This window comes from Python bivittatus, unplaced genomic scaffold (genome assembly GCF_059951505.1).
Source record: "Python bivittatus isolate LINGU-HERP-01145 unplaced genomic scaffold, Pbiv_v1 ctg000480_np1212, whole genome shotgun sequence".
In the NCBI taxonomy this organism is placed as follows: domain Eukaryota; kingdom Metazoa; phylum Chordata; class Lepidosauria; order Squamata; family Pythonidae; genus Python; species Python bivittatus.
Genome location: NW_028277075.1, coordinates 103,026,259 through 103,052,153, shown reverse-complemented (window position 1 = coordinate 103,052,153; position 25,895 = coordinate 103,026,259). Strand labels below are relative to the sequence as shown.

At 38.6% G+C, this 25,895-nt stretch overlaps 1 protein-coding gene and 1 long non-coding RNA gene across 8 annotated transcripts in view; one reads left to right on the top strand and one right to left on the bottom strand.

Moving 5' to 3' along the window:
* The window catches only part of LOC112541911 (uncharacterized), a 36,143-nt gene extending 33,471 nt beyond the window's left edge, over nt 1-2,672 (bottom strand). For both annotated transcript variants that reach the window (XR_015797252.1, XR_015797251.1), the window contains exons 1-2: nt 1,980-2,672; nt 1,295-1,348 (exon numbers count right to left, since the gene is read on the bottom strand). This is a non-coding gene — a long non-coding RNA (uncharacterized LOC112541911). The remainder of the gene's footprint in view (nt 1-1,294; nt 1,349-1,979) is intronic.
* Nucleotides 1-25,895, top strand: part of KCNH7 (potassium voltage-gated channel subfamily H member 7) — a 363,576-nt gene that overhangs the window by 98,044 nt on the left and 239,637 nt on the right. The gene's annotated exons all lie outside the window — the stretch shown is intronic.

Sequence of the window (25,895 nt, the reverse complement as noted above, 5' to 3'; positions counted from 1 at the left end):
GTTGTTTCTGCTTTGCTGAACATGAGCCCAATGAAGCAGAAAAAACAACCTATTCTTCCTTTCAGGCATTGTTCATATAAGTGACAGAGCTCTAGTTAACAACAATACGTAAACAGGAAAGCTCCCTTCACATTGGATTACAAGAGAAGTTGTGGATAGCAGTTCCCATTGTCTTTGATTATTGGCTACACTGGCTAGAGCTGATGGGCCCTCCACTTAGCTTTATCAACTTTTCAAAAAATTAGCCCCTGATCAGCACTCATTATGGGAATTATTAAAGAAATTCACAAGCTTCAACCCCTGAATTTCCCTAAGGTTAACTAAATCATGGTTTCCCTTCATCTTAAAAATATCTAAGAGGATGGAGTGGGGAGCAGCTGGCCTTTTAAATCAAAAGCCAGCCTGATGTACCAGAGGGAGTCACCTGACCCCTGAGAGCCAATAGAGCGGGGGGGGGAAGGGGTTCTGTCATGTTTTGGGGGGAAAGAGTGGGGGTGTGGCAAGTTTTGGGCCAGAAGAGTTTTGGGTGTCTTTGGTGAGGGAGTTGTCTGGAGTCCTGGATGAGGGGTGACCTCAGGCAAGGTAGAAAATTATTTAGCTATAGTTAGGATTGTTGTAGGGCTTTTTGTATTTAAACTGTGTATTGTCTGAGTGGAAACTTATCTTCTTTTGGTGCCCTCCATAAAGTTGATTTTTGCTTCAATTGACCAGTTGCCTTCTATCACCCGCCTCAGCTGGGCTGAGCTACTGGCTCCCAAAGTTTTTGTTTTGTTTCCTTTCTGTATTTAGCCAGAACCTGGGGGGTGGGCGGTGAGGATCTTCCCTTTCATCCTCTCCTGCTCCCTCAGAGGGCCGGTTGGAGGGAGAAACCTGTTTATAATGAAGTGGCGGTGGCAGCAAGGAGGCCTCATTTGCCACTCACTGGTCACTCCCAGGCATGGGTTACCTCAGAACTGAAAGACCTCAGAGGAGAGGCTGGTTCCACCCTGAGGGCACCTTTCCCTTATTACAGAGGGGTATCAGAAAAATCAGTGGGGCAAGACATCCTTTATCCTGCGCCTATCATTTATATCTCTGGTTAGTCCTCATGCATACAAAGAATTGTTTAAAGAACCATTGACTCTTTTTTAGGGTGGGGAAGGCAGATCATTGCTTTTAAAAACCATACATACCCTATTTACTGGAAACAACCCTTGCATTTTTGTGTAAAGAAGAATATCACACACTGAACTGTCACAAAATGCATTTGCCTGCCAAAAATAACACAATTTGTTTTGTTTGTGAAGGAAAATACCTTCTGTGTGTTCTGCATCTTCAGTCATCTCCGAACACCTGCAGCTGGGTGAATCTGTTATGCACACAATCATCATTAGAATAATAAATAATAATAATAATAATAATAATAATAATAATAATAATAATACCACCACCACCCCCATCTGATCTTCAACAACATAGCAGATCAGGAAATCTGGGATTATTTTCCCCTTTCCTAACAGCTTCTCTTCCAGAAAAGACTGCAGTGTTGTAGGCTTATTACTCCATCTGCTTTCAGTCAGTATTGAATAAGAGCAGCAACAGGTTTCAGAAGGTTTAAGCAATTCAGGGCATCCGGGTGTTTTGACTGATCTTCCCTTTTAATCAGCTGAAACAGATTGAACAGAGTGGGAAGACTTACTTGGAGCATACCTGCCACTTTCAATGCCCTGGCTTGCTGACAGACCTTCTACTATCTCTAAAATAGTTTTGTCCAAAAATTGCAAGCTCTGAGATCCTTCCTGTTTCATATACCACTTCTGGGTTTTTTTTTTCCTTAAGGGCATGTGACATCTGGGATATAGCATCGTTGCCCAGGAGCGGTGACATGATATTAGTATAATTCTCACCCTCATTTTCATGAATTCGATGAAGGAATGAGAAAAGTAGCAAAAGAGAGTTAGTTTACATACACAGAGAGAGGCACATACAGAAAATGGTACCTGAAAGGCTTGAGTCAGGACAGTGTTTCTTTTCTGCTCACACATAAAAACTCTACGCTATGTTGCCTAAAGAGCAGGCTACTTTAAATAAGTGCAAACAAAAGGAACAGTTTCTATAGCAACCATGGAACCTGATGAAAGAGAGAGCAGGAAAAAGAGCTTTCATGTGACAATTTATCTACTATCTGTTCAGTAAAGTCCTGGTGACTTCCTGGAGATGTCTATGCAGTTTTTCTGGCAACAGCATAGAAGCAGTTGGCCATCGCTTTCTTCGAAGATTTTTTTTTTTTTTTTTAATATCCCAGTCTCATAGGCAATGATGTGTTTTTATTTGGTCTGGACAGAATAGATTGAAAATTGGGCCTGTGGTGTATAGGAATTATAATTTATTTACTTAAAGGAGGTTATTTAGGATGTGTGTATGTGTGTGCATGCATGCATGCGCCAAAGAGCTGCTCTAAGGTATGGTAATACAGACTAGGAATGAAGAAATCCAGGACAGATTCCAAGTTCCTGATGAACTTGGGCCGGTATCTGTTGCTGTCTTGCAGCCTGATCAAGACCACCAAGTTGTTTAGAAGGAGAGAAATTTGCCTCCTTAGAGGAAAAACAAGATTAAAAGTTAAGAAATGAAATGCAGTTAGGGAGTCTTCAAGACTTTATGGGTTGTTTCTTCCTGCATGCTGATGTACCATATCCTCCCTTTCAGCTAGCCTGGCCAGGCCTCCAAATTCCAGAGCCTTGGACCAGGAGGATGGGCTGCTTTGTGAAAGTAAAAATCCTGATGTTTGAGCCCAGCCTGAGAGCATGACTTAAGGTAAAGATGCTGAGCCCATTTGTAAACAGCAGAGCTAAGAGACTGAAACCCTGGAAAAGTGGGGAAAATCTGGAAAACTTTCCAATGAGCATTATTAGCTGACTAGCTGATAAACCTGAACTGTACATTGAGAGTTTAAGAATCAATCCCAGCACCTGAGCCTTGGGGCTACAATTTGAAACCGTATTTTTCTACTTGGAGCATGAGAATAATTCACTTTTCTCTGATGCTTATCCAAAGTTCTCTAATGCAAGAATAAGCAAAATGGTGCAGGACAGGTATAGCCATAGTGAGTGCTGGATATTTTTGGTGGTGTCCAGAATTCATGTGAGATAATGGTACAGGTAGTCCTTGTTTAGCAACTACCTCATTTAGTGACCATTCACAGTTACAGTGGTGATGAAAAAGTAACTTTGCAACCAATCCTTGCATTTATGACCTTCGCAAGTCTGTAAAGCAATGGAAAGCTGGAGTAAGATCATAAACACACTCGCAGTTTCACTTGGCAACCACTTTGCTTAATGACTGAGTTGCCAGTCCCAATTGTGGTTGCTAAACAAGGACTACCTATACTCTAGAGCAAGCTTCAGAATCTTTTGCATAGACCCAAGACTATGCTGCAAGTATGCAGTTTTGAGGTTAGAAAGTATGAATAATGACAACTTTTAATGTTTGTTCAGTGTTGTGGCATACAGTTGAAAAGTAATGTTGTGTAGTAGGCAGAGAGCTGGGGAACTTGGGAACTGGATCTGCAAAATTTCCACATGCTGTTATTACAGCAGGTAGGGAAAAAAAGGCAGAGTGCTCTATTTCCAGTCTTTATCAGTTCCACATCAATTTGTTTTAAGGATGTACATCTCAGCTAAATCCAATCCATGTCATATACTCAAATATCACTTCATTCTATCAGTATTTTTCAAATTATATTTAAGTGCAAACATTATGGATTGTTATTGTATGTAACAATATAATTACACACATAATAATAATTTCCCTAATAATTAAATAATTTGCTGTACCCACTTTCCTTGACATATATTTACCTGCAACATTCCCTAATATATGTATTTGTTTGTAAATTTCCTAGTGTATGCATTTTGGTATGTTTCCGTTCCTAATATATACCTCACTTGTACAGAACTTTCTCAATTGCACATTTTTTAATTCTGTGCTGCAATGATGATTTATAACAGAAGGCAAAGCTCTTATGCTTTTAATTTTAGACAGGCACTTTTCCCACCTCTGCAACACTATCAAGCTGATCTAACCTCTTTCATCTTCTGTTCAACATTTACGAAGATGCCAAAGTCCTGCCCTCTGTTGGATCTGTCTATCTTGAATTGATATATGCTGCCAGTTATTACTGTTTATTTCACATCTGAACTATTCATCTTTTTCTTAACAGATAAGGTGAACTAAGCAACACTTCCTTTCAGAATCTATATTAACCCAGTTGTTCTACCCAGAATTCTCTTAATTACAAATAAGCAGTAATTCTCTTAATTATATTACAAGTATATAATTATGATCTAATTATAGAGAATTATAATTATTATACAGTAATATAATAATTATAATTATTATACAGTAATATAATGTACACTAGGATCTTTAATGGACTGCAATAGAATTTGCCAGGCCCTGCCATTAGACAGAGTAAGGTAGGGTGATGGCAAGTTGCAGGGTAATGTCCCACTGCTGAATGGTGGAGCAATATGTGTTATATAACTGACCTATACTTCTGTAGGCCAGCTTTTTCCGTCAGGTGTGCGATGAAAATAAAGTAAATCCCCTGGGCAATTTTTCTGTGGGTTGGGTGGCAGGTAGACATTAGTATGGGCTACCATAACATCTACTCTTAGGAAATAAACAAGAGATCAAGTGGTTTGTTATGAGTTCCCAATGTTTACCATAGTTGGAACATTTTTTAAAAAATTCAAATTTTATTTCATTAGAACATGGAACACTCAGACCATTTTGAGTTTATTTCTATTGAAAGGTAGCTAACTTAGAAGGTCCAATTGAACTTTTTGAGAGGTTTGGGAGCTATTCACTTATTTCTTAAAATATTTATATGCCATCTCTTATTTTAGAATTCCTGAAACAGTTTATAGTAATTGTAAAAGCCTAAGATAAAAGCAGGATAAAATACTCCATAAAAGACAAATATTAAGATGAATTAACATTTGGGGAAGGCCAGTATGAAAAGATAATTTTTTAAAAGTCATCTGAAACACATCAGTATTGGAGCCTAGCCTACTGCAGAGCAGAGGTCATTCTAAAGGACCAATATTTATGGTTTATTTTATTAAATGTATTATATAAATGTATTATTATTTATTAAAGACTCTGGGTGGTTTACCATATCCAAATATATAGTTAAAAACATGATAGCCTGGACTAAAAAACAACCATTAACACAATATCATGCCAGAGAAAGCCTTCTCTGTGCTGCCATCAAATGTCAGTATGTAAAGGCCTTCCTCAAGAATCAGAGGCCTGGACAATTGATATAGTTCTTCAAAAGTCACAACCTGAATTCATTTGTACCAGTGCTGATTCTTGCAAAATAGGATTCAAAGAGGTTAAAGGATCAATGCAAACTTGAAATGGGCTGCAAATTCTGGTTATAACATAAACATGGATATATGGGAGAAAATGGGGAACTGGTATTAAATTTACATTGTGTTATAATTTAAGAGAAAACTTTTATAAAATGATGTATCAATGGTATATGACCCCAGCTAAGTTGTCTAAATGTATAAAGGAATGTCAAATCAGTGTTGGAAGTGTGAAAAGGAAGTGGGGACTTGTTATCATGCATCGTGGACTTGTGAAAAAGCAAAAAAAAAGGGGAGGTACAGATGCATGCAATTATGCAAAAGATATTACAGACTAATATTATGATGAAACCAGAATTATTTTTACTGGGTTTTATGGACAAGGAATTAGAAAAGAAATATGGAAAATTAATATTGTATAAGGTAGCTATGGCAAGATTATTGTATGCAAAAAGTTGGAAAAGGGGAGATTTTGCGATGGCTCCTTTATTGTGGTTAATATCATTCTGTGTTGTGTGCTTTGTATAGTTACTTTTAAATTGTGACTATTTTTATGTATTCATTGTTTTTAATTGTGCTGTACGCTGCCCTGAGCCACTTTTATGTGAGATGGGTGGCTATATAAATATGATTAAGAAATAAATAAATGCATGCATGCATGCCTAAAGTGGAAGACTGGATCATAAAATTAACTAAGCTTGCAGAAATGGTGAAGCTGACCAGTTTGGTCAGAGAAAAAACAATAAAGACTTTTTTAAAATCCTGGAACCCTTAAATGGACTTTTTGCTGAAAGAAGAAAAAAATGAATTGATGATTGTGGGATTTGGGGATTAAAAAAGAGAAGAAGAAGTTGGGGAAAAGTTTAAGGTAACAATTACTCAATAGAAAGAAGGGTGGAAAGCAATTTCTTTCTTGTTTATCTCCTATTTTCTATCTTTCTTCTTGTTTGTTTTGTATATTTTATTATTTTTCTAATAAAGAAAAAAGTACATAGCTGATCCTTCTAGGCAATAACATAGTATAATTGCGCTATTAGCTTTCTATATTTGAACAGCACTTTTCCTACAACTAAACAGCTATTATATAACATAGATATGACTCCCTGAGCCTGCCCTAAAATCCTTTTTAACCTCCAGCTGTTAGTTCATCCAGCTAAACCATTGGATTGGATCAACATGCCTTATCATTTATCATGCTAGATCATTAGATTCAGCATACGTCTAACAATTATTACATCCTATCAGATCCAATCAAAGTTGAATGGAACATTCATGGTATTTTCAAACATTATTATTTTTTAATTTCTGTTTTACATTTCTGATTGATTGATTGATTGATTGATTGACTGTAGCCGCCCATCTCACCAAAAAATAACTGGGCAGTGTACAACACTCAATTAAAAAGGAAACCAATAAATACATATAAAACAGTCATCATTAAAACTATAAAAACTATAAAAAAGCACATGGAACAAGAGAGGATGATGTTAACCACAGTAAGGGAACCATCGTAAAATCTCCCTGGTCCCCTGGGAGCCCCAGGCCTGATCACATAGCCAGGTCTTGAGGGACTTACGGAATGTTAAGAGGGATGGGGCTAACCTCACTTCTGGGGGGAGAAGATTCCACAAGGCGGGCACCACGGCAGAGAAGGCCCACTGCCTAGGACCCACCAAATGTAATTCCCTGACAGCAGGACCCACAGCATGCCTTCTCTGCCAGAATTGATGGGACATAATGTAATTGGGGAGAGGCAATTCCTCAAATAACCCAGCCTCATGCCATGAAGGGCTTTAAAGCTCAAAATCAGCACCTTGAATTGGACCCGGAAGCAAACTGGCAACCAATGCAACTTGTGGAGCAGAGGTGTAATGTGTACCCTCCTAAGGGCACACATAACTGCCCGTGCCACTGCCTTTTGCACCAGCTGAAGCTTCTGGATACTCTTCAAGGACAGCCCCATGGACAGTACATTACAGAAGTCCAAACGAGAGGTGACCAGGGCATGAGTGACTGTGAGCAGAGCCCCCCGATCCAGGAACAGTCGCAACTGGTGCACAACACAAAGGTGTGCAAAGGCCCTCCTAGCCACAACTGCCACCTGTTCTTCAAGCAGGAGTCATGAGTCCAGGAGGACCCCCAGACTGCATACCGAGTCCGTCTGGGGCAGTGCCACCTGATCCAGCACCAAAGATGATACAGTCCTAGCACCAGAAGGCCCCAAAACCAAAAGCCACTCAGTTTTGTCAGGGTTCAACTGTAGCCTGTTGTTCCACATCCAGACCCTCACAGCCTCCAGGCACCAAGATAAGATGTTCACAGCATTGATTAATTTGCCAGGGGCAGAGATGTATAATTGGGTATCATCAGCATACTGATGATACTTCACCCCATGGTGATGGATGACCTCATCCAGTGGTCTCACGTAGATGTTAAATAGAGGGGAGAGTACCAAACCCTGCTGCACCCCACATAGTAGGGGCTGAGGGTGAGTTCTCTCCTCCCCAACCACCGACTGGAATCGGCCCCTGTAAAAGGAGGTGAACCAGCACAACACCATGCCGCCCATCTCCAGTCCTCTGAGCCGATCCAGGATACCATGATTGATGGTATTGAAAGCCACAGAGATATCAAGTAGGGCAAAGTAGGGCAAAGATGGATGCACAACTCCCAACCCGCCCTCACCAGAGATAATCCAAAAGCACGACTAACGCTGTTTCAGTCTAAATCCAACTGAGAGGGATCCAGACAATCCGCTTCATCCAAGGTCCTCCAAAGCTGCTGCATAACCACCTTCTCAATCACCTTCCCCAAAAAGGGGAGATTGGATACTGGATGAAAATTGTCCAGTATAGTGGAGTCCAGCAATAGCTTGTTGAGGAGGAGATGAACCAAAGCCTCCTTCAGAGGCGAAGGAACAACCCCCTCGAGGAAGCATTAACCATCGCTAGAACCCACTCACACTTTCACTGAGATGAAAAAGCAACAAAGGAAAAGTAGACAAGAAAAACTTTGAAAAGGAAGGAAATCTTCCCTTTGAAAAATGACTACGAAGCAAGATGGACCAAGAGATAGCTTACTATGCAGGGCAAATAAATACCCATTTTATTCTTCCAAGGAGGAAAGAGAATTTAATACATTTCCGAACCTGTCAGATAACTGAGAAAGGAGGTGAATGGTAAAAGTGGCTTTCAAATGTGTGACCTCTCCCAATGTACCCTGGTGATTAGGACTGACAGGAGAGGACTTCTTGGTTCCTTTTCCTTGTTAAAGACTCATATTTTGGGCAGATAGAAGGGGGCCTTCTCTTGTGGAGTGGATTCAAGGGCTCATATTGGCTCCTATTCTTTTAGCATGTAGGAATTCTGTCAATTCTTTCACTAGCATTTTAGCTGTTAGATTATTTTAATGTTTATTTTATTGTTTTTAAGCTTTATTGCTACTTTTCGAAATTATGATTTTGTTTTTAAATTTTGTTAGCTTCTTTGTGTATTTCCCAGAGCAGAAAGAAAGAGTTTAGATCAAATAAATAACAACAATATGATTTTTCCCAGCACTGGCCCTAAAAAATAGTGCATCAAAAAGTATATCCTTAAATGCAGCATCTTTGTAAAAGAACTCTCTGGCCCTATAAAACCTGGATTATCCCATCCAATATGCATAACATGGTCTAACTCAAATCATGCTTTCATGCTCAGACATCACAGGTGTCTCCTTTAATTTACACAGAGAACCACTGCAAAGGTTTCTCCCATTAGGTTCTTCCAATTTGAAGGGGAAAAGCAATCCCTATTCCTTAGGAATTGACTGCACAAATTATTGATCCTAGCCTGCTTTCCTTTCAATGCACACAGAATTAAAATGTGACTGAGCTTGCAGACTATAGGCAGAATATCATGCATATGAATATTTTCAAGTCCAACTCTCTATATTTTAAAGAGTATAGATGAAAGAAATGTGACATTTTTTTGAAAAAAATCTCTATTTTTTAAAAATCTCTCTGCCTATGAAACGTTCCTTTTAGATGTTATGTACCAGATTAAACTCCCAAATGAAGCCTATTGCTGTGTTGACACCATAGCTCATCGGAAGACCACAGGCTGTCAGTACAGAAGTATGCCTCATCTGAAATCTTGGAGAGTTTCTGCCAATCAGTACCAACAGAACTGCTCAAGATAAGCCAGTGATTTGGCTCCGTATGAGACAGTTCCTTGTAGTCCTGTGCTTCCATGATTGGCCGCAAATCCAGTGATATACAGATCATCCTTACATTGGGACAAAATAGATTGGTAGGCCTGAGAAATATGGCCTTTTTGCTACTGACTTTTTATTTGTGGAGCTCCTCCACCCAAGAATGTATGGTTAGCTCTTTCCTTGTTGATATTCAGGAAAACTCCAAAGACTTTAGTTTGTCTTTAAGGAATAATTTTAGTCTATCATGCTGAAGTTCATTTTTAGATTATAGATTTGTCTGGTTGGAATAAGCAACCAAATTTGTATTTTAGTATTCTAAATGTGATAGTTAGCACTGCTGCTGCTTCTTAATTCTGTACATTAAGGGTTGGGATTTGTTTTGTTTTCAACCACATTAGGCAACAGCTCTATTTATACTGAAGCAGCAGCACGGCCGCACTCTTAGTTCCATCTCCAGTGTCACCTTTTCAGCATCCTCCATCTGTGTATTAAGCTCAACTGTTTGCCAAGGAACTCCAGTGTGTGAGCAGCATCACATGTATAGACTCTCAGCATGACAAGGATATCTGGGGCTTGCAGAAGTGTTCTAGTCACATGGAGCCTCCACATATGAGCAGCTGATTATGTGTCAGGGATCCTTTGCAAACTTTTGCACAGATGTTAGAGGAAAGACTATGCTTTTAGCTCATGCATCCTTAACCTAAATCACCTAGTAATTGATCTCAACAAATAATAGTCAGAGATTTCTCAGTTCTCATTACTACAAGCACTGCAGAAAGTCCCTGTAATACCATTGACTCAAGAGATACTGGAAACGGAAACAATTCTATATGCAAACCATTGTGAGACACTGGTTTTTAAATCTTTCTCTTGGGTATATGAGATCTTTTCATGCTGCAGTTATACATTGAGGAAAGATTTTCTATATGGAGATATTTTCTCTTAGAAAATGAAAACTGTGACTCCTAAGGATTCCTGAGAACTTTTATCAGTCTTTATCAGAAAGCCTCTTCATGGACTTCATAATATCTTTATTTACAAGATATTTTGAAGAAACTCTACAATGATAAACAGATCTGAAGGGCTTTAAAGAAGATACTGTACTTCAGTTCTGGATTTCATGTATTGTTTATTACTCAAACTCCTAAAACATGTTTGTGGTCTCTTTTCAATGTACTGAAATCAGTCTAGGTAGCTTTCTGCTTTGTGAACTGTGAACATGGAGGTTTTGCTAGAATCTTTTAACCAATAACTTTTCTTTGCTTGCAGCCCAAAATGTTTTTTTTAAAAAAAGGTAAAAAAAGTAGCAAAGTAGTGAAAATTAGTAGGAGCCTCTTTAGCCAAAGAATTCACTAATTGGTTTGAATCCCCTTTAGCATCTCCACCATTTATTCCTCTCCTTAGGCCACAATGTGCATAAACCACAGGCAGTAGATACTTTTTGTCCCATCCAATTCAATCTCCACACATACTTTTTCCTGGACTCTTATGTTCCTCATATTTTCACATATCCATTCTTTGATCAGGTTACATCTCATTGTTTTTCTTTATTATGGTTCAAAACCAGTACAAAATAAGTTAAAACAACCCAAGTACAACCCAAAAATATAATAACAATTTAACAGTTTAACAGTTTAATATATAGTGTGCTTCTGTTAACAGATCTGGATATGACATAGCCTTAAGGTTAAGGCACATAACTTAACAATTAAAAAGGGGATTTCAGGACACCTGTCATTGAAGAAAATTTCTGGGTTATAGTTTATCATCATAGTCCTCTTCTATGGTGATCACGCTTACTCTATAGTCCATACATGCAACAAGGAAGAATGGGGTGGAGCACAGTAGCAAATCCCGCCCCCCCATGATTATATACATCTTGCATGTGCAATTTGAGTGGCTATACAGAGAACCTTCTGTATTCTTCCTGGTAATAAAAAGGCAATGTTTATGCATTAATAATCTGCCCATTCAGTGACAATTTAGTCTGCCTCAAGGAAAGACTAAGCCTGCTTAATTCCCAATTATTTAAATAGACTTAAATGACATAGTTCAAAGTGTTTAGACCAGATGATTCTCTCATTTCCTCTGCCCCTTTATATGGGTTCAGAATAATCTGCCAAAGATTATATGGGTAGAGTCTCTTTCATGAATTATGCCAAATGTAAGCAACAGCAAGTATAACAAACTTGCTTGATTTTTTTTCAGTGTATAATAAAGAGCCCCCTTTCAAACTTTTTTTTTAAAAAAATCTACATATGCAGAGGAGCAGAGAATGCATAGTCCAAACCAATCCCTCCACCTTCTTGCTGTTGATAGAAAAATACTAAGCACAGACCTTCCAATTATTTGAAATATAATTATTTGAAATACAACAAGCATTTGAAAGGTAGGGTTGAAACAGACTTGGGTAAAGTTTTGGATTGTCTGCTGTGCTCTGATACAGTGGAATATTAAAAAAAAAAAAGATGTAAGGAGGTAGAAAAGAAAAGCATACAGTGCATATATATATTATTCCAGTCTCAATCCTCTGAGAAAAAAAAATACTCTTCAGGAAAATTCTGATTCATAGAAATAAAGTCTTTTCAATGCATAATCTAAATGAGCTAAATACCAAAAGGTTTATATAAATAAGAATTTGAGAAATGTAGAGAAAAAAAAGTCTAAAATCAAATTAGAACAATTTAAAGTAAAACATTTGTACACCATATTTCTTTCTTTTCATTTCCTTGGTCTGATGAATTTTTTTTGTTTGTCTCTTAAAAAGCAATAATACTTTTTGCAGAGCATGTTGAGTTATTTTTATTAAGGCGTCACTTGCAAAGAACTAGAATAACTCTCAAGACATCTCATTTTTTTTCTTTTTCTTGCTGTCATCATTCCTTATTTCAAAAATAATTTGTCAGAATATATTTAAAGTATGTGTTCCTTCTTTTCCATTAAATGTTCCTTGTATGGCTTATTGGTAAATCTTATTTATTACCCTAGATATTTCTATCCATTATTGTTCATGTATGAACACTGTATTTTTCATACGTAATCCAGCATTATTTATTGTTTGTTCTTGAATTGTCCTGTTATACTGTGATACACCTGCTTTGTCCTTTGTGTGTGTGTGTGTGTGTGTGTTGGTGGGAGTCAGGTAAGGATAGTGTGGTTGATTGTGCCAGTGTTCATTCTTGAAGGCCAAAACTACAAATGTTGATTGTACCAAGGATTCTTCTGACCAGTCTTTCTCCTTCCATGTTGTTGCCCTGCATCTTCCTTCCTTCCCCCATCCAAAGGTTCAGTGGTATTAGCTGCTATTCTTGTTGATTAGCACCTGGAGAAGACACTACTCAGGCATTCAGTGTGGCCATGCCCTCTGTGCTTATTTTGGGGAAAAGGTTGCTTTACATATATTGGAGCCCCCCCCTGCCTCTTCCCGATTGCTTCTCTGATTTTTGCAATTTGCATTTACAATTTGCATTTGCAAATATTCTATGCTATCCCAACATTTCTTGGCATTTGCATATTTATATAGATGCAGTATCAGTCCCTGCTCTGGTTTTCTACCCTTATAAATGAGAGCCAAAGAAGTGATAACCTCCATCATATAGAAAATATATGTAGGGTGAGCATATTTCTTTTCCTAAACTAAGGTTTTACTAAGTGAAGGTATTGTTTACCTGGGGGAAAATTCAAAAACATGATTTCTAACTTCTAATCTGAAGTAACAGAAATCACTATATATGTGGATGAGTTGGGTGGATCATAATTTGCATAGATTTTCTCCCCTATCTTTGGCTGTGTATTCCCTTGGTTTTCTTCACTGGAAGGAAGAGGACAGCTTAAAATATTGTAAATAAAGTAACAGTGGTCCACCATTGTTGACTACATCACTGCATTTTTGATTGCCATGGCTTCCAAATACTCTTAATATTTTCAATTTTCATTTCTTTATTGCCACTCCTCTGTTCTAGATGTAAAACCTCTATTTTATGAAAAAGACCTTTGGATTAGGAGACTTCCAGACCTGTTTTCCAAGCACTCCACATAAAACTACTTTATTTTCTCTCATTTAAAAAAGTGCATTTCCTTGTTCTCTAGTTGCAGCCCCTTGAACCATATTCTATGTTTCTCAGAAAAATTCTCTGATCCTCATTAGGCACAGAAGGGAGCAGTAAGACAGAATTCATATATGGGATTCATGCTTTTGTTGTTTCTAAAATGTCCTAAATCCAGCAATGTTTACATCTTAGAGTTTGACAGGAAGTATACAAACTCAGCTTTTACAGATTTCAGGCAAGTTGCTGCAGTTGAGCAGATCCCACCTGCAACAACAGCAGCAATAAAACTTCTAAATCCTTTTCCTTTATTGTTTGCTACATCTGAGAATAAGAGTTTATTATACTGCTTCTCAAAAGAGACCAAGTTTGTTTTGAAGTAAAATACAAATCCTAGCACATGCATATTCCCCAGGTGCTAATTAGTATATATAGCCAAGTTGTTAATAAACAAATGTATGCAGTGTAGATTTTCCCTCTCAGATGATAGGGAGATGTGACAGCAGTTAGATAACATGATATAAACCTCTAAGATTGGTTATATTTCAAACTGCTTAAATGATTTGGATAAGAAGTAATCTCATGTAGTTATCCCAAGAGATGTCAGAAGAAAAATAGGCTATTTAGAGCAGCCTCACCTTCTCATCACCAAAGGGGTTCAGTTTTCTACATGTTTGGCTAGTGTGTGACAGGCTTAGCCAGATACTAATGAATGCGCCTAGAGTTCCACATTAGCAGAACCCTGAGGGAATCCAAGTCCTCTCTCATGAGGACACACTCTATACCAATGATTCTCAACCTTGGCAACTTTAAGATGTGTGGACTTCAACTCCCAGAATTCCCCAGCCAGCATTGCTAGCTAGGGAATTCTGGGAGTTGAAGTCCACACATCTTAAAGTTGCCAAGGTTGAGAAACACTGCTCTATACATATGCATCCATTTCTACTTAAGCTTCTTACTCATGGCTACCTTAATGTCAGTTCTTCCAGTTGATGAAGTGGCATAAAAGTATGCTGGCCTACTTTGTGCTGCTCTCATTGACAGGCCCTATTCTGCTTCAGCAGTAAGACCAATGACTGGCATTGTCCTTACACTTTTAATGTGAGGCAATTCAAGGACAAAGATTGGTGGATTTCCCCTTGATGTCATTTTTCCTCCAGCTAAAGTCACCAATCAGTGGGGAGAAACACTACTAGTTGCTGTGATAGGCTAGTAATAGGTCCCTCGGGTACAATCCCAGAACATCTGGAGCACCACTTGAAGACCATCGCCATTGACAAAATCACCATCAGTCAATTGCAAAAGGCAGCTTTACTTGGAACAGCTTACATCCTGCGACGATACCTTTGACACCATCAAACAACAACATCTGCCTATCCCAGGCCCTTGGGAAGGCCTCGATAGGATAAAAATGCCAAATCTAGTCTAAATATCTGGCTGACTGTGCAACCAACAACAACAACAACAACAACAACAATAAGCCACCTGATTCCCAGTGACATCTTTCAGAGTATTCAGTAAATTCTGTAAACATGATCAATACATATTTCCTAAAATGTATTTAGTAAACCAAGTTAAGGGAATGAATGCATTCCAATAACCTGGAAAAGTGGGATTACATCTGATAAATAAGTTCCAGATCCCTTCTTGCATCAGCAGTATTCCCTGAAGTGTTACTTAGTAATGAAAGGATAGTAGATGCTAAAAGGACTCTACAACATTCAATTCAGAAACTTGTACAATTATAATAATTAAAAAGCTATCCATTGATTGTTTTAGTTTTGTTGGCTGGCAGTTCAGCAAATGCTTTTTTGTATTGCAATTTAAGGCTAATAAAGCAATATTTAGTGAAGAGAAAAATAATAATTACTGTAATAACAAGACAACCCTAATTATCAGACTTATTCAGAAAATGAATTATTTGTGGCCTAAATAGGAACAAGGCTACAGGGAGCAGAAGATAAAGGATAAAAAAAAAAAAAACCAAGAAGAAAAAAAAGGCAAAAATGAGTACAAGGTATAAGGGTACGTGTTCATTTTTGCACTGAAATAACTTCTATTTTTTATGAAAGTACCCTCAATACAACTAATATTTTTATGATAAATAGTTGACTTTGTATGGTAAGAAGAACTATATAGGAAGAATGTTACGGGAGGCATATTTAAATGTATTTGGCCCTACAGTTGCCTGCACAGGCATCCACTAGGGGAAGAGGCAGCGAGAGCCCAAACCTCCATTGTGACATCACTACACAGATGCCTCCCTTAACTGTAATGTCACAATGTAAATATGAAAAAGGGGAGTTTGTGTTGTGATGTCATATCATTTTGGCATCATCACATTTAGGCACAGGAACCTCTGCTGCTTGTGTTTATTATTTATTTATCAAAGGCAAATGTATATGCTGTTTCCGGTCAAATAGCAGTTTAACGTAAGAACAAAAATCAAACCACACATAAAAATAATTATGATAAAACATTATGTTACAAATGGATGGGTGAAAAAAAGAATAGAATAGGAAATTGATCTGTTGTGATTGGCTGTGGACATGATGACGGCTGTTGTAGAAACTCCCTGTGAGATTTGTCCACCCTCTTCAACAGTGCTTGTGAATCCTATTCTGCTCATTGCAATCCTTAGTCGTCGTCATCCAGTGAAACAATTGTCTGTTCTGGTTTTAGAGTTATGATGTTGTGATCCTAGTTCTGATTACTTTGCACAGACAAATGAAAATCTATGTGTGTGTGTGAGCATGTGTGTGTGTATATATTTAAAATATTACTTTATATATTTTTAGTTTCTCTAAAATTGGACACATGGACCTTTGTTCAGCATATTGCGTAGTTTGACCCTTAGACTGAGGCTCATCTTTCCCATTCTACCCTTTAATCAGTCATGTCAAGAGATTTAAATTGTAATTTTCCTTTTAGAATGCATTCTCAGAGGAATATAAAAGAACATATACAGTAATACCTTGGTTCACGAACGCTTCTGTTCACGAACAATTCGGTTCACGAACAGCACCGTTCGCAAAATTTTGCTTCCGTTCGCGAACTCTGCATCGGGTGACGAACACGACCCGCGGCTATCTTCCCTGCTGTGACACGTGGTCGTGGCTTCCTGTAGGCGAGGGGGACTCTCCCTCCAAACAATAACCGCCTCCCCACCCGCCTTCCTGTCCTCCATGCCAGAAGTCGCCTCAAGCAAGGTTAGTGTTCTCTCTCTTCGTACTGTACTGTACTGTACTTTGTTTCATATTTTTGTGGTTTTTAAAAAAATACATATGGTTCAGAACAGATTAACCTTATTTACATTGAACCTTATGGGAAAATTTGATTCGGTTGGCGACCAAAATCGGTTGGCGACCACATTCGTAAGGGTCAGAACAGATTAACCTTATTTACATTGAACCTTATGGGGAAATTTGATTCGGTTGGTGACCAATTCGGTTGGCGACCAGAATCGTGGAACGAATTAAGTTCATGAACTGAGGTAACACTGTATATGAAATATATGTAGAGAAAGATAAGCCAAGAAATTGAGAAACAGCAAAAATACTCAGTTGGAGGGCAAATCCACATGGCATCCTTGCCCTTGCATGAGGATGGTCTACTATTTCTAGGGGACCCATCCTCATGCCACCGTGTGTTTCTTATTGTCTACCCACAACTCAGGCAGCAGCAGAATGGCTTTAGATGCTCTATCCTAGAAGCAGTTGATTTCCCCTTAGCTGGCCTCCAGACATTACATGCAGGCAGCATAAGATGTGTTGAGGAGTATCAGGAAGGAGCCTGAAATGACATGTGCATGTTGGCAAGCTTGATGTTCCAATTAGCTTTGCTGGTTTTCTGGGACCGTACCCTTCCATCCAGTCTTCTGCCCCTCCATCTTCTTTTGGCTCTGTGGGAGACTGGAACTTGGCTTCTGCAGCTGCGTTTTCTTTTTTAAATGAGTTGATCATCTGGTCTACTGGTTGACCTAGAGGGTGAAGCCCTGAAATTGACTAGCCAGTTTGTGGCTTAAAGCCAGAATGCCAACAATGTACAGTGGTACCTCGAGTTACGAATGCCTCTGGTTACGAATTTTTCGTGTTATGACCAGCTCCGGCCGCAAAAATTTACCTCGGTTTGTGAACCACCTCAAGTTACGAACCGGATCCGCAGCCATTTTCCCTCCCGTGACATGTGGTCTGCGGCCATTTTCCGCCCCTGACACATGGTCCACGGCCATTTTCCACCCCTGACACGTGGTCCGCGGCCATTTTTCCACCCCTGACATGTGGTCCGCGGCCATTTTTCCGCCCCTGACACATCGTCCGCGGCCATTTTTCCGCCCCTGACACGTGGTCCGCGGCCATTTTCCGTCCCTGACACGTGGTCTGCGGCCATTTTCCGCCCCTGACACGTGGTCCGCGGCCATTTTCCCGCCCCTGACACGTGGTCCGCGGCCATTTTTCCGCCCCTGACACGTGGTCCGCGGCCATTTTCTGCCCCTGACACGTGGTCCTGTGCCATTTTTCCGCCCCTGACACTTGGTCCGCGGCCATTTTTCCACCCCTGACATGTGGCCTGCGGCCATTTTTCCGCCCCTGACTCTCCCTCCAAGCAATAGCCGCCTCCCTGTCCTCCACACCAGAACGGATTAACGGTAATTACGTTGAACCTTATGGGAAAATTTGCCTCGTGTTGCGACCAATTCGAGTTGCAACCAGAGTCACGGAACGGATTAAATTCGTAACTCGAGGTACCACTGTAATTGGAGTAGAATTGAAAGGACTCTTGCACTTCTGAAGCCAGCTTGGCAGGGAATTCCTGGCATGCTACAGAATATAAATAGAGAGCAAACCCCAACCCATTTTAGCACTGAAGATGTTACCTAGCCGGATAATGAAATGTTTGCAAGAAAAGAACCAAGCTCAGAGAACCCCAAGGACTCCACAGGGAATTCCCTTCCCAGCAGCTGCTGCTTGCAAGATCTCTGGCTCCACATTCCCTCTCCTGATGTAATGTTCTTAGGGTAGTTTGCAGCTGCCATACTGATCCCTCAATTCTTTCTCAAATTCCAGTTCTCCAACACTTCTCCAGCAGTTATACAGGTCTGGACAGCCACTAGATGGCAACAAAGAGATTTTTAAAAAACTATAACTCTTTACTGCTACCTGGTGGTTGAAAGATTAACCCATAGTTTCAAGGAATAAAAAAAAAAAATCAGTTGGCCAACCATACAATGGGAATAAGGGGAAAATAGCACATGTGGTAACCAGAGGTTTTTTTACAATTGGAAGAGGTTTTTCATCTGATGGACATTGTTGAGCAGAGGCAGCACTTCAGTCCAGGGAAGCATCAATCACAGCTCTTAGACTGCTGTATGCTAAAGCTATATGAAAAGCAGAACAGCACACATCTGTTCTAGGTGCAGGATTAGGGTGACCTTAGAGGGCAAGATTGAAGGGTGAGAGGGAAGCACAGTGAAGCAGCTGGGTGGATGTAGTTTAAATTAAGGTTTTGTGGTGAAGGGAGTAGAGAGTTAAAATTATAAAACCACTTGTAATGCTTTTCCGTGTCCTCAGTTGACACACAACACACAGAAAGTGCAAAAGGATAGGAATGTATGTTGGGTGAAGGATACAGTGATCAAGATAGAAGTGGGCAGAGATTTTTTTTTTTTTTAAATAATGTGTTCTGTGTGTTCAATCTAAGTGAAAGTTTTCATGGGTTTTAACTGTTTTCTGGTGGATAGAAAAAGAGGAAACATGTATTTGTTTCTTAGTAGTTTGCAATTAAAATTTAATTATATGATTTGGAAATCACTGCAAAATGTGTGCGTGTGCAGCCTTCAGGCCACCAGTTGACTGCCCTTATCTAGGAAATTGTTGCCTAATACGTTACAACTTGTAGTACAACACTAGATCTACTCAGAAGCACATTCTGTAGAAGTTACTCTCTGACAAAGATGTATACCAGGAGGGAACAACCTGGTCTCCTCCAAATGTTGCTTAAATAACTCCAAATGTTGCTTTAAATAACTTAAATACCTAGCCAGGTATGCTAAGAGTTGTAATTTAGCAACATCTGGAGGGCCACAAATTTGTTATCCCTGATGTACAGAATTATAGCCTTTAAGGGTAAAAAAGGCCTACAAGATAGCATGGATTGCTTATGAAATAACTTGTGGGATGATCAAAGCTGCTGTTTTATAGTTGTAATAAAATTGTAAGAGTTGAATGTGTAGATATAAATTTGGAATAGTATGAAGAACAGTGTTTCTAAGAATATTTACTCGTGGTTAAGTAAGAGATGTAATATATTTGCGGAATAAAATTTAATGCCACATCAAGCATAAATTACCAAAACAATGAATTCTACTTATCTTTTTGAGGATCTTATATTTAGAATATGATTCTTGCCACCCTAAACAGCAAATCTCCTGGGCAGTAAATGTAGGGGTAGGTGAATTGGAAATGTCACTCTGCCAGTAGAAGGGTGAGTTAATTGTGGGTGGGACACATGTTCCTTGGAAATCCCTTATATCTTTGTGTAAAGATCTGCCAGTATAGATCCACAACAACCATATTTCTGGATAACAGTAGATTAAAAATGTTGAAGCATTCTATGTATACATCTGAGTAGGAATTGAACCTGAGCAATGATTAGTGAAATAGGTTTTATAGCTGTATCAGAAAGTAGATTTATTTACAGGACATATATTATAGGGTAGGCAAAGCCTGGCACCTAGCAAGCTACATCCTACCAGAAGGAGAGTCCAAGAGCAAGTGCTCTGTGGGAAGAAAGGCAGAAGGAAGTGGCCTCAGATTAGCAATCTCTTAAACAAAGAAGGGGTGCAGAGTAAATCCATAACTCTATTACAACATACTTCCTTCTTTGGGATCAGTAGGCCATGAGGTGCTGAAGAGTCAGTGTCATTGGGTTGACACATCCAACAACCCTTCTCATTGGCTCATGTTCGATCCACAACTCCCATGACCTCTCGTTCTGTGTCAATCTCTGGTCAAAACTTTAGTGAGTACATCTGTCAGTATCTTTTCTGGTAAGCATTATTTCAGTTTAGTGAGTCCCTTTTCTTGAGCATCGTGCACATGATCATACTTATTTCAGTGCTGTCTTCTTTAGCCTTTCTTTATTTGTCTGCTTCAGTGGCAAGGAGTGAAGACCTCCTTTATACCATGTGTTCTCTGCTTACTGCTTGCTTGGACAGGGGAAATAAAATCTGACATCTCAAGCTTACTTTATTTTTCTCTCTCATCCAAACAAGCAATGTTGCATATTTTAATGGTTTGAATGGCAGGATTTAGGGTCCTGTACCTCTTGCAGTATCAAGAGTGTTGAATCTATATCTCTTGCAATATTCACGTCTTCCTCACATCTGCAGTTCAGCTTGCTTCTCCCCCTTTTTGGCACGTATGTGTATATTTTAGAACCAAACACTTTTATGTGCTATAGTTTGAGCTTCTTTCTGTGCCATAGCTCATTTGGTGTTACATCTGTGCTTTTCGCTGGAAGCCCGTTCTGCAAGTAGGTGGCTGTGTTAGCTGCTTCTCCCCAGTATTTATCTACTAATCCTGCCTCTTGCAAGTTGCAGCGCATGCAGCTCAACATGCAGCTCAAAGGATAAGGAACACGCTGCGAAGGATGAATTACTTGCTGAGAAGCCTGAGATCAAGCAGAAATGGGCATCCCGACCGCATCCACCCAGAGTTTCGCAAGGACTTTGTCTTGATCATCACAAGCAAGAAAGCACTGTGTTGTGTCCTCTCCAATCCAGATCAGAAATGCAAAATTCGCAGGATTGACTGCCTGAGGCAGGCTGACAAGGTTTGGAAGCCGGCCCGACTTAGTTACGGTCATCTTGTTCAGAGGGATCCCTCTTGAAAGTTCTAATGGGGAGTGGCTGTACAAGTCACCGCAGTGGTCAAACCTGGGCAGAACTTCAGATGCTCTTCACCTAACACCATCCCATGTGAAATTGCTCTGGGCCTATTCTTTTTGTTGTGGTAACGTTTGCTTATTTAGTCTTCCAGTACCCTAGCTAATTTAAAATCTAACTTTACAAATGGTGAAGTTCATTTCATTCAGATTTTAAAATAAATTAATTTGTATGCATGAAGTGATTTTTGAATTTATCCTTTGATTTCTGAACTTCAAATTTTGCAACAGTTTTAAGATTTTTTTTTAATGAAACCTCTCACAAAAACTAATTTATCAAGGCCTGGATGAAAAATCATCATGATACTTACAAAGTTCCGTCAGGTAAAGTTAGTGCACAACTTAACAATCAACCCAGTAAAATGAATCAGTCACAACTATGACTGTGGGATTGCTCTACAATACTGTGATCATACATGCATCTATAATTAATGTTAAACAAATACTAATCGGAAAACTACCAAGCTTAATGAGGCTAGGGAAGAATAACCAGGCTCTAAACTGTCAAATAAAAAAAAAAGGCCTTTAAAACCCTTTTAAAAGCCAACAGACTTTCACAGAGAAGGGAAGGAAGAAGCTGATTCCAGAACCTTGGGGCTAGGAACTCATAGCCCAGGGCCTAGAGACCATGATCATGAAATGGGAACATAAAGAACACTCTGCTAAGAGGAATTTAAGGAAAAGCAGATTTGTAGGGAGAAATAAGGACAAATAGATACTAGCAAGGAGAGGTGGGCTTGTAACCAGAATGCTTTAAACACAAGCCCCAATAATTTGAGCTGGGCTCTGGCTGATACAGGGAACTATGAAAGCCATGAAACTTGGGAATAGCATATAAGGTCCAGAACAACCCAAATGTCAGGACAGAGAGAGAAAAGGGAACACCTGCCAGAAGACTTTTTCTAAGTGTGAAATAACCAAAGCGTGCACTTATGAAGTCACAGTCTTCTCCATGAAAGCCCCCCAAATCCTATAAATGCTCATCAAATGAACATTTGTGACTTTCACTGTAAAATCAGTAAAAGAGTACAAAGTCAGCTGATGATCATCAGTTGACCCTGAGACTGTAAGCAGAGGAAACTGGGATAATCTGGAAGCTTTGGAGACAAATGTAGGAGAAGGGCTACAGAGAACAGGAACAATGTTCAGGCTGAAACATGGCAATCCGTCTTATCCCTATTCAATTTGAGGCAATGAGAGGACATTCAGACATTAGGATTAAATGTTTGTGCATACAGATACACATATAAAAAAATAAGAATTTTCAGTTTGTCTTTAAAAGTCATTCATAATTGATACCAAAATAAGACAGGATTGCGTTTGAAAAAATGTCTCTGTTACTGAAAGAAAAACTGATGTATTCATCCCAACCTGATGTTAACAAGATTTTCCACAGATATTCTCCTGATTTCATACAGAAGAATTAAAATGTTTTTGAAATTTGTTCTGTTCTGTTCATCTTCTAGTATTTTAACAGCTTAGTTAAAGTGTACTTTATTGGTTTGTCCTTTTCTGTGATCAACAAGAAATTGCCATGGTGGCTAATTTAGATTACTAATAGGAAAAAAAAAAAAAACTCAGTGTAAAAATGAGTGTCACTTCAAGATTCATATACTTACTTACAGATATTCCTATGCTAATGCTTTTAAGTTATTTTAGCAGACTGATAAGATATTAAGAGTTTTATTTTTTAATAGAACAGCAAACCTCTCCGTTTTCTTTATCAAAATTATAGCAATCATATTATTATGGTGGTTTTCCTCAATTTCAGATTTATCATGGGGTACATATTTTGACACAAGTGATCTAGTCAAAAAACCACTGTAGACACCATGGAAAGTTATTATGTAATCTTTTTGACATCAGGGCAGGGCCTTGAATGCATTTTCAGCTACATATTTCTATGGTCTTTCTATTAAAGGATACAAGGTCCATTTGGAAGATGTTGGAAGTATAATTTAAATTTTTAGGCACATGACAAATCCTCCTCATAGGATATTCCTAATTTGGATAAAGAAAATCTTGAGTTTGTGCTTCCTGTAAAGACATTCGTAATAACTTTATCTAGACCAGTGTTTCTCAACCTTGGCAACTTTAAAAGGTCTGGACTTCAACTCCCAGAATTCCCCAGCCTGACCCAGAAGCACAGTGCAAAGGGGCTTTTGGGTGCACTGGGGCTCTGGGGCTGCTTCTGAAAATGCAGTCCATGTAGTCAGGTCTGACTCAAAGGTGTGTGCACATGCACACACACACGCACACAGTGCTTCTTGTACTAATGCTTTTCCTTTATGTTGTTTAATTTAAACTTCAGTTATACATTAAAAATATTCAGAGGACATTGTGGACTGTGGCTAAAGATTAAATTGCACTTTTTGTCTCATCATATGCTTCTTCTTTGCATAGTTCAGTTTTGCTGATGAACTAGAATACAACATAGATCTTTGCTGACAGATTGGAAATAAGTGAAAAATGCCTTGTGACAGAGAAACATTGAGCTCTTGATTCAAAGTATAAAGAATGTCCAGATTTCTTAAAATACTCAAAGCCCAGCATCTTTTTTCACTTTTAAAATGAAGGGTAGCAGCTAACTGCTCAGAAAAAAGTGAATTGTCTTGACAATTGATGCCTGTTAAAATACAACTTTGGTCAGATGGTCATAAATACCTCAGAATCAAGTTATATTCCGGAATGTTTTTCCCTCTAGTTTCATAATGGCCATAGGAGTATTGGTTAAGATGCATTTCTGTTCCAGATCAGTTTAATAATTTACCATAGAATGTATGTATGCCTCATATTAAAATGTGACTGAATGTGTAAGGTAAAACACCAGAGAAAAGATTTCTAAAGTAGGCTTTCCATTGCTGTGTTAGCATTCTCTGTGTGCTGTATCTGAATTCTCATTGTCTGAGCATACAGTTTCCATTTTTGAACAATAATGCCAAGGAAGTGGGGAAAGTATGCCTGGGATCCTATAGCCAGTCTCCTGGGGAACAGCCCCACCAAACTCGGTGAGATTTATTTTTGAGAAAACAGGATGGGATTGTGCTATGTGGAGAGAGGAACAACAGCTTTGTGTGGATTAGACAATCGTCATTTTGATTGGCATAATCCTTGATTATCTCCAATCAGAAGAACAGTGTCCATAGGGAGGATAAACATCTGTAAGATGGCAGCCATCTTACAAAAGGAGTGGGGTTTAGATTGCTACACTGCACCCACATTTTCCAGATGTTGACACCCCCATCCCTGTGGGTGCCCCTGAATCAGAATAATATATAGTCTCATAAAAGTAACAACTATGATTTAAAAAGAAATTAGGCATACTGTATGATATGCAAAACCTAAACCTGATTAATTATCTAATTAACTCCTAATGAGCATGCAGAAAATATGCTTTTAATTCATTTAACAATATATACATTAAATTAATTTGATTAAACTAAAGCTAAGCTGAAGATATGCACAGTTTACAAAAAAATTACACTTACATTTTAAACATAATGGTTTTAGTTCAAAATCTAAATTTTTTTGGTAAAGCAAAATACCACATTAAGAATCCATCATAACAACTTCAGTGCCATATCAGCTACCAAACAAAGATAAGTACTAAACATAATTGCATATAGCTACTCTAAAAATAATAAAATCAGCTAATAAATTGTAAAATCAGTTCCACAAAGGGTGATTCATCCTGGAAACCGAAAAATAAATATATGGAGATATCCAAATATTCAGCTAGTATTCAGACTGATATTTGGCTATGCAAAGTGAGCATATTAGTAGCCATATTAGCTAAAAAGAAAATTGAGAAGAATTATGCGGAATAAATTAATTTTGGCACTAATAAAAAAAAAACTAATCTAAATAAGTCCACCCATCCAATTTTAACGTATCGCATTTCTCAATACATGAAATAATTTCTGGCCAAGTATCTGAACACTGCCTGTAAGGTCCAGCAGAGGTTATAGCAATTTCCATCAAATGGAATCTCAGTTTCACTCAGTCATAAATGATATCTGACTCATGGAAATATTAAGTTCACTGTTTGTACTTATTCAAACACAGTGGTTCTGAAGTCTTCATGGAAAATATCCAAAGTGAACCATCTTTATTTTCCATTTTTGCATCATTATCCCAAATAGATGCTGATGCTCTCTTCATTATCAAAATGGAACTCATTATAGCTAGGAATGCAGTTTAGCTTATGATTTCAACTTCTGCTTGCTTTTAGCAGGGAAATAATTGTGTTCATTCCTCTGGGACATAGCTAAGAATTTACTGGATTTATTTTCTAATATACAGCACTGTGCAGGAAATAGTATATTATTGAGGCTATCCTAATATATCTAATGCT